Source organism: Phyllobates terribilis, unplaced genomic scaffold (genome assembly GCF_046119375.1).
Source record: "Phyllobates terribilis strain yellow unplaced genomic scaffold, ASM4611937v1 Scaffold_10__3_contigs__length_209671492, whole genome shotgun sequence".
Classification (NCBI taxonomy): domain Eukaryota; kingdom Metazoa; phylum Chordata; class Amphibia; order Anura; family Dendrobatidae; genus Phyllobates; species Phyllobates terribilis.
This window is the reverse complement of record NW_027362770.1, coordinates 209,553,433-209,567,956: the sequence shown is the minus strand read 5'-3', so window position 1 is coordinate 209,567,956 and position 14,524 is coordinate 209,553,433. Positions and strand designations below refer to the sequence as shown.

The 14,524-nt window shown below is 55.3% G+C and overlaps 1 non-coding gene across 1 annotated transcript; it reads left to right on the top strand.

The window, feature by feature from the left end:
- The first annotated feature begins 333 nt into the window (after positions 1-333).
- On the top strand, positions 334-487 carry LOC141164917 (5.8S ribosomal RNA). The gene has a single exon (XR_012250964.1). It is a non-coding gene; the product is annotated as a 5.8S ribosomal RNA (ribosomal RNA).
- The last annotated feature ends 14,037 nt before the right edge of the window (positions 488-14,524 follow it).

Sequence of the window (14,524 nt, the reverse complement as noted above, 5' to 3'; positions counted from 1 at the left end):
GGAGCCCCTCTTGCTCCGTCGTCCCGACGGACGCCTGGCCTCTCGGGGGGATCCTGCCGTGTTCCCCCCGCCCAGGAAAAAACCCACATGAAAGGCCGTCCCGGGTACCGTTCGCCCGTGCGCCCCTATACCCCTCTCCCCGGGGTTGCGGGACCGGGGGGTAGGTCGAGAAGTCTCGAGCCCTCCGTTGTTCCCCTCCCCGCCGGAGGGAGGGACGGCGGAGGCCGAGCACCCGGGGCAACAGGGCCAAGAAAAATCCCCTATGCACCCCCTCTGTTGCCGGCCGACGTACTGAAAAACCGGGCGCCCCAGAGCGCCCGGACCCAGAAGCGTGACTCTTAACGGTGGATCACTCGGCTCGCGCGTCGATGAAGAACGCAGCTAGCTGCGAGAATTAGTGTGAATTGCAGGACACATTGATCATCGACACTTCGAACGCACCTTGCGGCCCCGGGTTTCTCCCGGGGCTATGCCTGTCTGAGGGTCGCCCCTCCGTCGATCGCCTCCGTGGCGCGGCTGGGGTCCCGTCGCAAGGGATTTTCAGAGGGAGGCCCGAGGCTTCGCACCCCGACGTCCTCTCTCTCTCTCCCTTACGTCCCCCCAAGGCTAGACCCACCCGCCCGGTTACCCTCCGCCCCGACCCGGAGCGTGCCGTGAGGCTATCTGTGGAGACACAGGGCTGCCTCCGGAGTTTCCAGGGGTTGGGGGGTAGCCGCCTGGGGCGGCGTGGAAGGGCACGCTCGCAGACCAGACTAAAGACCTCAGATCAGACGTGGCGACCCGCTGAATTTAAGCATATTAATAAGCGGAGGAAAATAAACTAACCAGGATTCCCTCAGTAACGGCGAGTGAAGAGGGAAGAGCCCAGTGCTGAATCCCTGTCCGTCCGGCGGGCGTCGGGAAATGTGGCATACGGGAGACCGGACCACCTCGGCGTCGCTCGGTTGCCCGAGTCCTTCTAATAGTGGCCCCAGCCCGTGGACGGTGGTAGGCCGTGTATTCTACGGTTGGAATAAAAGTGCAGACGAACATTTGAATGACTTTATTATTGGTTGTAATTTTTCTCAGTTTTACACTGGTTTGGTGCACCTAATTGGGATGAGCCGAAAGGTGTTTAAGCCTAGCCTCTCAATAGGCTTCGCTATCGGCCTCATGATTTCCATATTGTCTGCTTGCTGGTTCTCTGAATGACTGGGGGAAGCCAATACAGGTGGCTGACTGTCGTCTCCATCAGTCCGCCTGTCGTCTCCATCAACCTGGCTGTCGTCTCCATCAGCCAGCCTGTCGTCTTCATCAACCTGGCTGTCGTCTCCATCAGCCAGCCTGTCGGCTCCATCAGCCTGGCTGTCATATCCATCAGCCCGCCTGTCGTCTCCATCAACCTGGCTGTCGTCTCCATCAGCCAGCCTGTTGGCTCCATCAGCCTGGCTGTCGTATCCATCAGCCCGCCTGTCGTCTCCATCAGCCCGCCTGTCGTCTCCATCAGCCAGCCTTTCGGCTCCATCAGCCTGGCTGTCGTCTCCAACAGCCTGCCCCGAATTTATTACCAATTCATGGGCACGACACATATCCACAAGTGCTTTCTCCTGGTAAACTTTCTCAGCCATACCATTTGTGTGGACCAGATATCGTGCGAATAAGTGTTTTTCGGAATCGGAATATCGTGAGAGAGTCCACGTTTCACATACACGTCGTACAAAATGGCTGGTGACATGTGGAAGGCTGTAGCTGTGGAGGAAAACCAATCAGTGCCTGTAGCTGCATATGATAATTTACACTGGATATTCTTCCCCCACCTTTCATGATAACGCCGGAGAGCAGCGGATGGGTTCATTACGACCTTCCCGGTACACGTCAGAAAAAAGTTTGTGATTTCTAGGCCAGCAGCAATGACAGGTCTGATATGTTCTGCATAGACTTTGAACCACTGAAAATGAAAAAAAAACTTAATCTCGAGCCAGAGGGTATACCTCAAACGAGTTTTGCATGGGGACAACAGAGGGGTTTCAACCCCATGTGGAGTCGGGTAGCCCGGGTCCCCTGGCTTGTAGAAACCTTACCGAATGTTATTCCTCTGAAAGCATGAACGATGCTACTTGAGTGGATGCACATTTGTGTGTTTTTACACCGACAATCGTCTTTCGAACACCGCGGTACATGTGATAGGTCCTCCCGTTCCACTCTGAAACCTAAGGTGTAAAAAGAAGGGAGATGATTGAGACGGTTCCGCAATGACCGCTGCCCATGCAGACTAACACTACTTACGGTCAAATTGCGAACAACACCTGGCCTTTGGAGGTGTCTTAGAATCAGAAGGGCCTGGAGGTACAGAATAACTTCCCTTCGGTCCTCTTCTGATCCCCCGTCCTGGACATTCTCTATGCTCGCTAGAAATGTAGGTCTTGCTTCGTCCAGTATTTTCTGGCAGTCATTCGGTGTCTTGGAGGGCTTCATCAGCGTATCGTACCTGTGGGGTGAAATACAGTTATAGCACTTTTTTACCCAACAGCCGATGTTTGGTAAAAATCTCTCAGAATATTGGGTACCTCTTGCTCACTGAGTCTTGGCAGACTCCCCTGTACAACGTCTTACGCAGGTCCTCCGTAAAGTTCATAAACACCTCACACGCCCTGTATAGCTGAGGATTCTCTATGCTCAGTTGTGTGCCCCTCATCTGATAGGTGGTGAATCGCCGAATGTGCTTCAGTATTTTGAGGGAGGTCTGGTTCGATTGTTTGAGGCTGCTGAGTTTTTTAAAAAAATCATTCACTTTTGTGGGTTTGGTTAAGTACTCCAGAGTTATAAATCTTGGGTTGATAAAGAAAAGAAACCGCGCAACATTCGATACCTCCTGGTTACAATTAGGGACCCCACGGGTTACTGTCAAATATGTGCGGAAGCTCTTCTACATGGGGCTATTTACTGAGTGACGCATATACAAGCCGGCGGCTGTTCTAGCCAGGGAGCTTTCGTTTCTCCATTGCCTAGACTGAATGTTTTGTGTGCTGCCATCCATGGCCTCAATGGGGTCCGACTCGGGGCATGGGGCTCCCTCAAAATTGTGTGCAGACTGTTCAGGGACAGGCGCGTCCATCATATGTGAATATGACTCCACAGGGGGCATGTAGCATGGGGGCAAACAGTCTGTTGGCGCCTGGGTCTGTCCTACAGAGGTCAGCGGTATGTTTTCTAACTGAAATGTAGGTTTGTTTACTATAAAATACCCACGGCTTTCGACAAATGCTACCACATCTTCCAGGGATTGCAGAGGCTTGAGCTCGCTGAATAGTATAGCTGTGCCCTTAGCCGCGACAAGTCTAAGTCGATCTTTGGCGATAGCCAAGTTTTTTTTTATCTCCGAGACGCTTTCGGACCTCATGCACACCCTTCTCAGATGTGTGGACAGATATCTCGTCACCCTGTGGCACACGGGGGAAGTCAGCGGTGTACGTTGGTGGATGTGGGGAAATAAGGAACACAAACGTTCACTGCGGTTTTACAACCGTGCAACATGGGGTCCGCCGCAGCCTGGTGTGGCGGTTACATTCTCCTATATATGGGCGACGAATAACTTCTACTTACCGCTTCATAGCGACACGTTTCCCGCAGTCAAATTGAGCTTTAAAGTCCTTGCATCTGCAGCGGAGGTGATCTGAATTTCTGCCGCACACATCCAGGCTGCATCAGCCGCTCGGCTGATTAGTTTCCGCTCTAGCGGCTAATCACTGCTCTCGCGTAACAGGTGATGAGTCGCTCGCACGGGTGCAAATCACCTGTAGTGCTGCTGGAAATATTCAAACCTGGATATATTCGTCCGTATCTTCTATACGGCATCACAGGGGCTGAGGCACCCATAAGGCAGCCACCTGCACGGTTGAAAAGCATCAGCAGCGTTGACGGAAAAAACCTAACCTATCTCATATACGTTTGTTCTATTGCGCTATATGAGAGGAACCTCATTTTCAGACATTTGGTTTGCGAGGTTAGCTTATGGGAAATATCTGTGTGCAGGAAACTTCCAGAGAGGTAGGAAATGTCAGTGAGTGCATCCGATTTCAGTTCCAGAGCGATTTGCCCGATGAGTCCTTCACACTTAGTCTTTTTCAGAAATCAGAATTTTGACTTCCAGGACCCGCCAAACGTTGGTAAATTGAATCCGCTCACCAGTTCCAAGTGTTTTGAGGTGTCCCCGGTTGCAGTAATGCAGCCTGCCCAATAGATGTCGAAAAAGAGACAAAAAGTGAAAAAGAACCAGAATGAGGAAATTGCAGGGAGCCGAATCCGCCTGACAGTTCCAGGCGATCGGGCACTTTTTTGCATGCGTCCCTAAAGTGGGTATAGGGTGACACTCCATGCAAAGACCCAGTTTTGCACACCACCGGCAGAATATATGAGAGAGAGGTACCTCTCAGGCCCGACACATTTCGACTCATTTAAGCTGGTTTTCACCTCCGTAGGCCCGGCTACGCGTTTTGGCTATGAGTCCCTGTTCGGCTGGAGGTCTGCACCTTGGCTGAACCCAGGCTTCCGCAGCTGCGTGTAGCATCGGTGTCTCTGCCCCGTACTAGGCAGAGACGCCGTCCCTCTCACCTCCCCGCTCCTGGCGTGGCGTCCTCCAGCGCTTCTCTCCCCGCTGCTTCCGGCACGCGCTCCTTCCCCGGCAGTGTGCTTAGGGCGCGCGCGCGCTCCCCCTCTCTTAAAGGGACCGCGCGCGCCGTCCTAAGAAGTCCCCGGCCAATTGCCGTAGGACCTCCCATATTTAAGGCACCTCCTCCAAAATGGAGGTGCCCGAGCAATGTTGTAGCACTGTTCACTACTCTGCTTCAGCCCTCAGGTCCCGTTGCCAGTTACCTGCCAGATACCTGCCAGATTCCTGCCAGTCTGCTGTCTAATTCCTGCCTGATATCCTGCTACCTGCCTGCTAGCCTGAGGTCCGACGGTCTGCCTTACTACTCCTGTCAGTCTGTCTATGGACCAGCTTGCCCGCTCACCTGGGAGCGCACATCTGCTACCTGCCTGCTAGCCTACCTGGAGGCTCTGCCGTCACGTGCTGTGACCACTTGCCTGTCCAGTGACTCCTGCCCGCTCACCTGGGAGCGCTCATCTGCTGCCTGTCTGCTAGCCTACCTGGAGGCTCTGCCGTCACGTGCTGTGACCACCCGCCTGTCCAGAGACTTCTGCCCGCTCACCTGGGAGCGCTCATCTGCCGCCTGTCTGTTGGTCTTCCTGGAGGCTCCGCCGTCACATGCTGTGACCACCCGTTTGTCCAGAGACTCTCGCCTGCTCACCTGGGAGCTCACGTCTACCATCAGCCGCCACAGGTCGTACCAACCCTTTACTTGCCGTGACCATCTGCCCGTTCATCCAGAGACTGCCCCGGTCACTTGCCGTGACCTCCTGCCTGTTCTTCTAGAGACTGTCCCGGTCCCCTGCTGTGACTGCCTGCCTGGTCGCCACCCGCTCCCTTACAAGGACCACCCCCTTGTATAGTAGCTCAGAGGTTCCGCCTCCCAGACCCGTTACAGTTTGCTCGGGCCATGGAACCCGGTGGCACCCAAGCTCCCTCGCTCTCGGACCTGTGTCATGAACTGTCCCGTCAGAGGTCCCAACAGGAGTCCATCCTGGGTCACCTGCGGAAAGTCAATTCTCGCCTGGACACTCTGACTGCTCTGCCTGCAACCACCGCCAGTGCCATGACTCGCAATCCGGCAGCTCCACTGCCCACTAATAACTTGGTACCCGACTATGGACCTCGGCTTCTGGCACCTCCACGCTTTGCCGGCGAACCTACTTTAGCTCGGGGTTTCATAAACCAGTGCACCCTGCACTTTGAGCTATTGGCGTATCAGTTCATCTCCGATCGAGCCAAGGTGGCCTTCATCATGTCCCATCTTACTGGGGAGGCACTGGCATGGCTAAATCCCCTGTGGGAGAGAGGGGATCCCCTGGTGTCCGACCTGCCGTCTTTCCTCGCTGCTTTCCGGAAAGTCTTCGATGAACCTGGACGGAAAACCTCTTCTGCCTCCTCACTGCTACGTCTCCGCCAAGGGAGTCTCACCGTGGGCCAATATGCCATACGGTTCCGCACCCTCGCTTCTGAGCTTGCCTGGGAAAATGAGGCTCTGGTGTCCGTCTTCTGGGAGGGTCTTTCCGGTCGGATTAAGGACGAGTTAGCTGGTCGGGACATTCCTACCACTCTGGATGACCTGGTGTCACTAGCTACGCGGATTGGCATCCGGTTCCAAGAACGTGCCAAAGAGACTACCCGGGAGAAAGACTTTTCTTGCTCTGCTCCTACTTCCCTGAGACCTGCCTCTCAATCAGTCACTCCGCGGGCGCCCTCGCCTGAACCTATGCAGATCGACCAGACCAAGATGGTCAAATCTCGCCAAGAATCTCGCCGAGCCGAGGGAAGCTGTTTCTATTGTGGCAGTATGGAGCACTTCATCCGTTCCTGCCCGGAGAAGCCGGGAAACGCCAGTGTCTAGGACCGCTCGGAGAGGTCGTCCTAGACAAAAGTAAGTCCTCTCCGTCTCTGACTTTACCGGTCTCTATTGCTTGGGGAGAAAACCGTCACTTTGAACTGGCCCACCTGGATTCTGGAGCTGCTGGAAACCTCATCTCCCAGTCTCTGGTAGAGAGATACCGTATTCCCACCAAGTCCCTGGCTGAACCATTATCAGTCGCCTCCGTGGATGGAAGACTTCTCTCGGAGACCATCCTGCTCGTCACTGAACCCATAACCCTGCAGGTGGGAATGCTGCACTCTGAGGAAATCTCATTCCATGTGTTGTCCGGACTTTCTCACTCCCTGTTGCTAGGTCTACCTTGGCTCCAGACACACGAACCCGTATTGAACTAGCGATCCGGTGAAGTACTCCGATGAGGTCCAGACTGCCATAGGACCTGCCTGGTTCCGGTCCGCCCAGTTCGCCCTCCGCCTACTCCAGCTAATTTACCAGGTCTCCCGGCTCCTTACTGGCCCTATGCGGACGTCTTCGGTAAGAAGGAAGCAGAGACATTGCCACCCCATAGGCCATATGACTGCCCGATCGACCTGGTACCTGGCACCACTCCTCCCCGTGGGCGTATCTACCCGTTGTCTGCAGCCGAGACCCGAGCCATGTCTGAGACTTCTGCCCGCTCACCTGGGAGCGCTCATCTGCCGCCTGTCTGTTGGTCTTCCTGGAAGCTCCGCCGTCACATGCTGTGACCACCCGTTTGTCCAGAGACTCTGGCTAGGGGATTTATCCGGAAATCTACCTCCCCGGCTGGAGCCGGATTCTTCTTTGTCAAAAAGAAAGACGGCTCGCTACGCCCCTGTATTGACTATAGAGGACTCAATCAGATCACGGTTAAAAATAAATACCCCCTTCCGCTCATCTCTGAGTTATTTGATCGTCTTAAAGGCGCCAGGATCTTCTCCAAGCTGGATCTACGTGGAGCTTATAACCTGGTCCGTATCCGTCAGGGAGACGAGTGGAAAACAGCATTTAATACCCGGGACGGACACTATGAGTACCGTGTGATGCCCTTCGGTCTCTGCAATGCTCCCGCCGTCTTCCAAGAACTGGTCAACGACATCTTCCGTGACCTTCTTTACTCCTGCGTGGTGGTATACCTGGACGACATCTTGGTCTTCTCTCCGGATCTTCCCACACACCGGAGGGATGTTCGTCAGGTCCTGCTTAGGCTCAGGCAGAACCACCTCTATGCTAAATACGAGAAGTGCCTTTTTGAGCAGACCTCTCTTCCTTTCTTGGGCTATGTTATCTCCCAGACAGGCTTGCGAATGGATCCCGAGAAGCTCTCTGCTGTCCTAAAGTGGCCCCGTCCGGAGGGCTTGAAGGCGATACAGCGATTCCTGGGCTTCGCTAATTACTATCGTCTCTTCATTCCTCACTTCTCGTCACGGACTGCGCCCATATCTGCGCTCACCCGTAAGGGAGCAAATCCCAAGGTATGGTCATCCGAAGCTGAGGAGGCCTTCCTTTCCCTGAAACAAGCCTTCTCCTCTGCCCCTGTGCTGCACCCTCCGGACTGCAACAAACAGTTCTACCTGGAGGTTGATGCCTCCTCCTCTGGTGCCGGAGCGGTGCTCACCCAGAAGTCTTCCTCCGGGAGAATGGTAACCTGCGGCTTTTTCTCTAAAATCTTCTCCTCCTCTGAGCGCAATTACTCCATAGGAAACCGAGAACTGCTTGCCGTTAAATTGGCGCTGGAGGAGTGGCGTTACCTGCTTGAAGGGGCTCTATACCCGGTGATCATCTATACGGATCACAAGAACCTGGCATATCTCCAAAATGCCCAGAGACTTAATCCACGTCAAGCCCGGTGGTCTTTGTTCTTTGCCCGCTTCGATTTCATCCTTCATTTACGCCCGGCGGACAAAAATGTCAAAGCTGATGCCTTGTCCCGATCCTTCCTGTCCTCCGACCAAGAGGAGGAGCCTATGCACATTATCGACCCCTCCAAGGTGATGAATGTGGCCCCCTTGGATTTGACTCGTCTTCCATCCGGCAAGATGTTCGTGGCGCCTCCAGACCGTGAGAGGGTTCTTCGCTGGGGTCATTCTTCTAAACTAGCTGGCCATGCCGGCCAAAAGAAGACCTTCCAACTCATTTCCCAGCATTACTGGTGGTCTACCCTGCATAAGGATGTGGTAGACTTCGTCTCTGCCTGTTCATCTTGTGGCCGCAACAAAATTCCCAGACACTTACCAGCTGGTCATCTCCTGCCGCTTCCCATACCTGTTGCCCCGTGGCAACACATCGCTATGGACTTCATTACCGATCTTCCTGTCTCTGCCGGGTGTACTGTCATTTGGGTGGTCGCGGACCGCTTCTCTAAAATGGCCCACTTCATTCCCCTGCCTGGTCTTCCGTCTGCACCTGAGCTGGCTAAGGACTTTATTCACCATATCTTCCGTCTCCATGGCCTACCCCTCCACATCGTGTCGGATCGAGGGGTTCAGTTTACCTCACGCTTCTGGAGAGCCACATGTAAACTGCTGGACGTCACCCTGGACTTCTCCTCCGCTTACCACCCTCAGTCCAATGGTCAAGTGGAGCGGATCAATCAGATCCTTACCAGCTATCTCCGGCACTTTGTTAATGCCCACCATTCTGATTGGGTGGACCTCCTTCCTTGGGCCGAGTTCTCTTATAATAACCACGAGAGCGAATCCTCTTCCAAGTCCCCGTTCTTTATTGTCTATGGCCAGCACCTCCGGATTCCGCTCCCTGTCTCCGTTTCTGTGGACAACCCTGCTGCGGAGTCTCTTGTCAGCGAATTTTCTACTATTTGGGAGAGTACCAGGTCCGCTCTTCTTCTGTCCTCTGAGCGGATGAAGAGATATGCTGATAAGAGACGTCTGGATCCGCCTCAATTCCGTCCGGGAGACAAGGTTTGGCTCTCGTCCAAACATGTGCGGCTCAAAGTACCCTCCTTCAAGTTGGGCCCTCGATTCATCGGTCCCTTCGAAGTCCTCAGGCAAATTAACCCTGTGGCCTAAAAATTAAAACTCCCGGCCACCCTACGGATTCCCAACTCCTTCCACGTATCTCTCCTCAAACCCGTTGTCTTTAACTCTTTTTCCAATAATCCAGGTGCCCCTCCTGCTCCGGTTTCCGCTGATGACGTCTTTGAGGTAGAGAGTATTCTGGCCTCCAAGAGGGTAAGAGGAAAGACCTTTTTTTTGGTAGATTGGAAGGGGTTTGGTCCTGAGGAGAGAACTTGGGAACCCAGGGAGAACATCAACGCCCCGCTTCTCCTTGAAAAATTTCTTTCTGGCCAAAAAAAAGAGGGGGCCTAAAGGGGGGGGGTACTGTAGCATCGGCGTCTCTGCCCCGTACTAGGCAGAGACGCCGTCCCTCTCACCTCCCCGCTCCTGGCGTGGCGTCCTCCAGCGCTTCTCTCCCCGCTGCTTCCGGCACGCGCTCCTTCCCCGGCAGTGCGCTTAGGGCGCGCGCGCGCTCCCCCTCTCTTAAAGGGACCGCGCGCGCCGTCCTAAGAAGTCCCCGGCCAATTGCCGGAGGACCTCCCATATTTAAGGCACCTCCTCCAAAATGGAGGTGCCCGAGCAATGTTGTAGCACTGTTCACTACTCTGCTTCAGCCCTCAGGTCCCGTTGCCAGTTACCTGCCAGATACCTGCCAGATTCATGCCAGTCTGCTGTCTAATTCCTGCATGATATCCTGCTACCTGCCTGCTAGCCTGAGGTCCGACGGTCTGCCTTACTACTCCTGTCAGTCTGTCTATGGACCAGCTTGCTCGCTCACCTGGGAGCGCACATCTGCTACCTGCCTGCTAGCCTACCTGGAGGCTCTGCCGTCACGTGCTGTGACCACTTGCCTGTCCAGTGACTCCTGCCCGCTCACCTGGGAGCGCTCATCTGCTGCCTGTCTGCTAGCCTACCTGGAGGCTCTGCCGTCACGTGCTGTGACCACCCGCCTGTCCAGAGACTTCTGCCCGCTCACCTGGGAGCGCTCATCTGCCGCCTGTCTGTTGGTCTTCCTGGAGGCTCCGCCGTCACATTCTGTGACCACCCGTTTATCCAGAGACTCTCGCCTGCTCACCTGGGTGCTCACGTCTACCATCAGCCGCCACAGGTCGTACCAACCCTTTACCCAGAGACTGCCCCGGTCACTTGCCGTGACCATCTGCCCGTTCACCCAGAGACTGCCCCGGTCACTTGCCGTGATCATCTGCCCGTTCACCCAGAGACTGCCCCGGTCACTTGCCGTGACCATCTGCCCGTTCATCCAGAGACTGCCCCGGTCACTTGCCGTGACCTCCTGCCCGTTCTTCTAGAGACTGTCCCGGTCCCCTGCTGTGACTGCCTGCCTGGTCGCCACCCGCTCCCTTACAAGGACCGCCCCCTTGTATAGTAGCTCAGAGGTTCCGCCTCCCAGACCCGTTACACTGCGTGGGGGGACTTTTGCTGGTTGCCTATCCCAAGTCAGAGAGGTGTTCCTGGGTTGAAGTGAGCCTGGCCAGACCCCCCCCGCGGGCCCTGGTTCTCCACATGGGGGTACCGTCAAGGCTAAAATCTGGATTTTTAAGCTGAGGAGAGGCTCCATGAGGGCGGATGCTTTTGTGGCTTCGACCCCAGTGCTGTTCCACATCCAGTACCCCCTCTGCAAGGGCGCCTGTACTCGAGTCGCGCTTTCAGGACTCGTGGGCACGTATCTCCCGACGACAGGGGTTTGCAGCCTCCGTACGTGGGCCAGTCCCTACATGCACCCCTGCTCTTCCTCCGATCGATCTGGCACAGTGCTCCTGGGTGGGGAGGTGGCGCCGCTCGCTCGACCTGGGCTTTGGAGCCCGCGCCGGCTTAAGGTGAGCGGTCCCCTTCCTCCTCTACCCCCGGGCTTTTGACCCCTGTCTTTGGGCGTGCAAGCCGGACTCGCCTCCCATCCGCGGAGGTGGCTGAGCCGTGGGGAGTTTGACCCGACCCAAGCAAAGTCAGCGTTCCAATGACCCTCACGGGCGAACGCCGGGGTGCCCACCCACCCACGCGTGGGGGCATCCTTTTGAGGTTACGGGTGTGAGGGACTACGCTGGAGGGTGACGCCGACACGGCCAGGCCGATAACAACCCTCGCGACCTCCGCGTCGCTGGGTTAGTGCCAGAGCCGCGACGGAACCTGACCGCCAGTTCCCCTCTCCAAATCCTCATGCCTGTCCGCCGGTGGGTTGAGGACCCCCCACGGCGGAGGCAGGTCTAAGCCAGACGGTGGTGCCGCATAGGCTCCCCCCACATGCCATCTCCCTGAGCGACCCTGTGTGTCGTCTTGGGTGTGGTTGGTGAGACGGGGGCGGCTGTGGCATCCTCCGGAGGCCAGTCACCTCGCCCTCCCCGTGCAAGGGGTGTTTTCCAGACGCCTGCCGCTTCGAGACCATGCACCCCACAGCGAGCCGCTTTTCCCGTACAGGTCCCCGCACAGGCCTCTCAGCTCCCCTCGCTGCGATCTATTGAAAGCTATCCCTCGAGACAAGCTTTTGTCCCTCCCAAGGAGTTTGCCTCCCCTCCTAAGGGAACCCTGGATGCCAAAGGGGCCTGATCAACCCCCCCACGCCATAAGGCTGCTGGTTTCATAGGCCGCCCTCAAACTCAGATTTTGCCAAACAAATCACAAGCCTCCTTGGCAGCGACAGCTATGACCGATGCGGGACACATTGTGAGCTGCCGGGCCGCGAACCCACCACGCCAAAAAGCCTCCGCCCGCGACTAGATGTATTCGGAAGGGGGCTTAATAGTCGCCCCCGTGCAAGTCGGTGGAGGGCTTAATATTCGCCTTGTGGTAGTCGGTGGAGGGCTTAATAGTGCTGCGGTGTCCAGAAACAGTTCCAGAATTTTGAGCTGAGGCCCCCCAGTCTTCCTCTATAGAGAGGGGAAATATGTGTGAGGGTACACCAGGAGTGTTCCAAATGTATGGGTGAAATATATATCCCACAGGGGAAAAATTGAAAAAAAGTTTAAAAAATTTTTTTTGTGGGCTTAGAAAATTTTCACACATGTGTCAGACTTCCAGAGAGGGGAACATGTCAGTGAGCGCATCCGATTTCAGTTCCAGAGCGATTCACCCGATGAGTCCTTCATACTTAGTCGTTTTTTTGGCACATTTCTGACTTTTTGAAAATTTCACTTTTTTGGGAAAATATCCAGTAAATGAGGGAATAATATGTGTGAGGGTATCCCAGGAGAGTTCCAAATGTGTGGGTAAAATATATATCCCACGGGGGTAAAATTGAAATAAAGTTGAAAAACTGTCCCCAGTTGCAGTAATGCAGTCTGCCCACTAGATGTTGCCAAAGAGGCAAAAAGTGAAAAAGAGCCAGAATGAGGAAATTCTTGTGAGCCGAATCCAGGTGACACTACCAAGCGATGGGACACTTTTTTGCAAGTGTCCCTGTAGAGGGTATAGGGTGACACTCCATGCAAATACTCAGTTTTGCAGACCACCAGAAGAATATATGAGAGAGAGGTACCTCTCAGCCCCGACACATTTCGACTCCCGATGAGTCCTTCATACTTAGTCGTTTTTTTTGCAAATTTCTGACTCTTTGAAAATTTCAATTTTTTGTGAAAATTTCCGCTAAATGAGGGAATACTATGTTATAGGACATCCCAGGAGGGCTCCAAATGTGTGGGTAAAATATATATCCCACGTGGGGAAAATTGAAAAAAAGTTGAAAAAAAATTTTTGCGGACTTAGAAAATTTTTCAACTTGTGTCAGACTTCCAGAGAGGGGAAAATGTGAGTGAGCGCATCCGATTTCAGTTCCAGAGCGATTCGCCCGATGAGTCCTTCATACTTAGTCTTTTTCAGAAGTCAGAATTTTGACTTCCAGGACCCGCCAAATGTTGGTAAATTGAATCCGCTCACCAGTTCCAAGTGTTTTGAGGTGTCCCCGGTTGCAGTAATGCAGCCTGCCCACTAGATGTCGAAAAAGAGACAAAAAGTGAAAAAGAACCAGAATGAGGAAATTCCAGGGAGCCGAATCCGCCTGACAGTTCCAGGCGATCGGGTACTTTTTGGCATGCGTCCCTAAAGTGGGTATAGGGTGACACTCCATGCAAAGACCCAGTTTTGCACACCACCGGCAGAATATATGAGAGAGAGGTACCTCTCAGCCCCGACACATTTCGACTCATTTAAGCTGGTTTTCACCTCCGTAGGCCCGGGTACGCGTTTTGGCTATGAGTCCCTGTTCGGCTGGAGGTCTGCACCTTGGCTGAACCCAGGCTTCCGCAGCTGCGTGGGGGGACTTTTGCTGGTTGCCTATCCCAAGTCAGAGAGGTGTTCCTGGGTTGAAGTGAGCCTGGCCAGACCCCCCCCCGCGGGCCCTGGTTCTCCACATGGGGGCGCCTCAAGGCTAAAATCTGGATTTTTAGGCTGAGGAGAGGCTCCATGAGGGCGGATGCTTTTGTGGCTTCGACCCCAGTGCTGTTCCACATCCAGTACCCCCTCTGCAAGGGCGCCTGTACCCGAGTCGCGCTTCCAGGACTCGTGGGCACGTATCTCCCGACGACAGGGGTTTGCAGCCTCCGTACTTGGGCAAGTCCCTCCACGCACCCCTGCTCTTCCTCCGATCGATCTGGCGCAGCGCTCCCGGGTGGGGAGGTGGCGCCGCTCACTCGGCCCGGGCTTTGGAGCCCGCGCCGGCTTAAGGTGAGCGGTCCCCTTCCTCCTCTACCCCCGGGCTTTCGACACCTATCTTTGGGCGCGCACGCCGGCCTCCGGTCCGTGGAGGTGGCCGAGTCGTGGGGAGTTTGAGCCGACCCCAGCGAAGGCAGCGGTCCGACGACCCGCACGGGCTAACGGCGGGGTGCCCACCCACCCAGGCGTGGGGGCCCGTCGTCCGAATCGCTCCCTGTGCGGGGATGCACAACGATCTTCTCCGAGGGCGGCCCTTTTCTTCCAGATGTGTACCCGGCCAGCGGAGGCCCACGCCGCCCCTCGTGTCCGACAGGGCGGCCTCCGCGGCGGTGGCGATGGCGGCGGTGGGTGGCGTCTCCG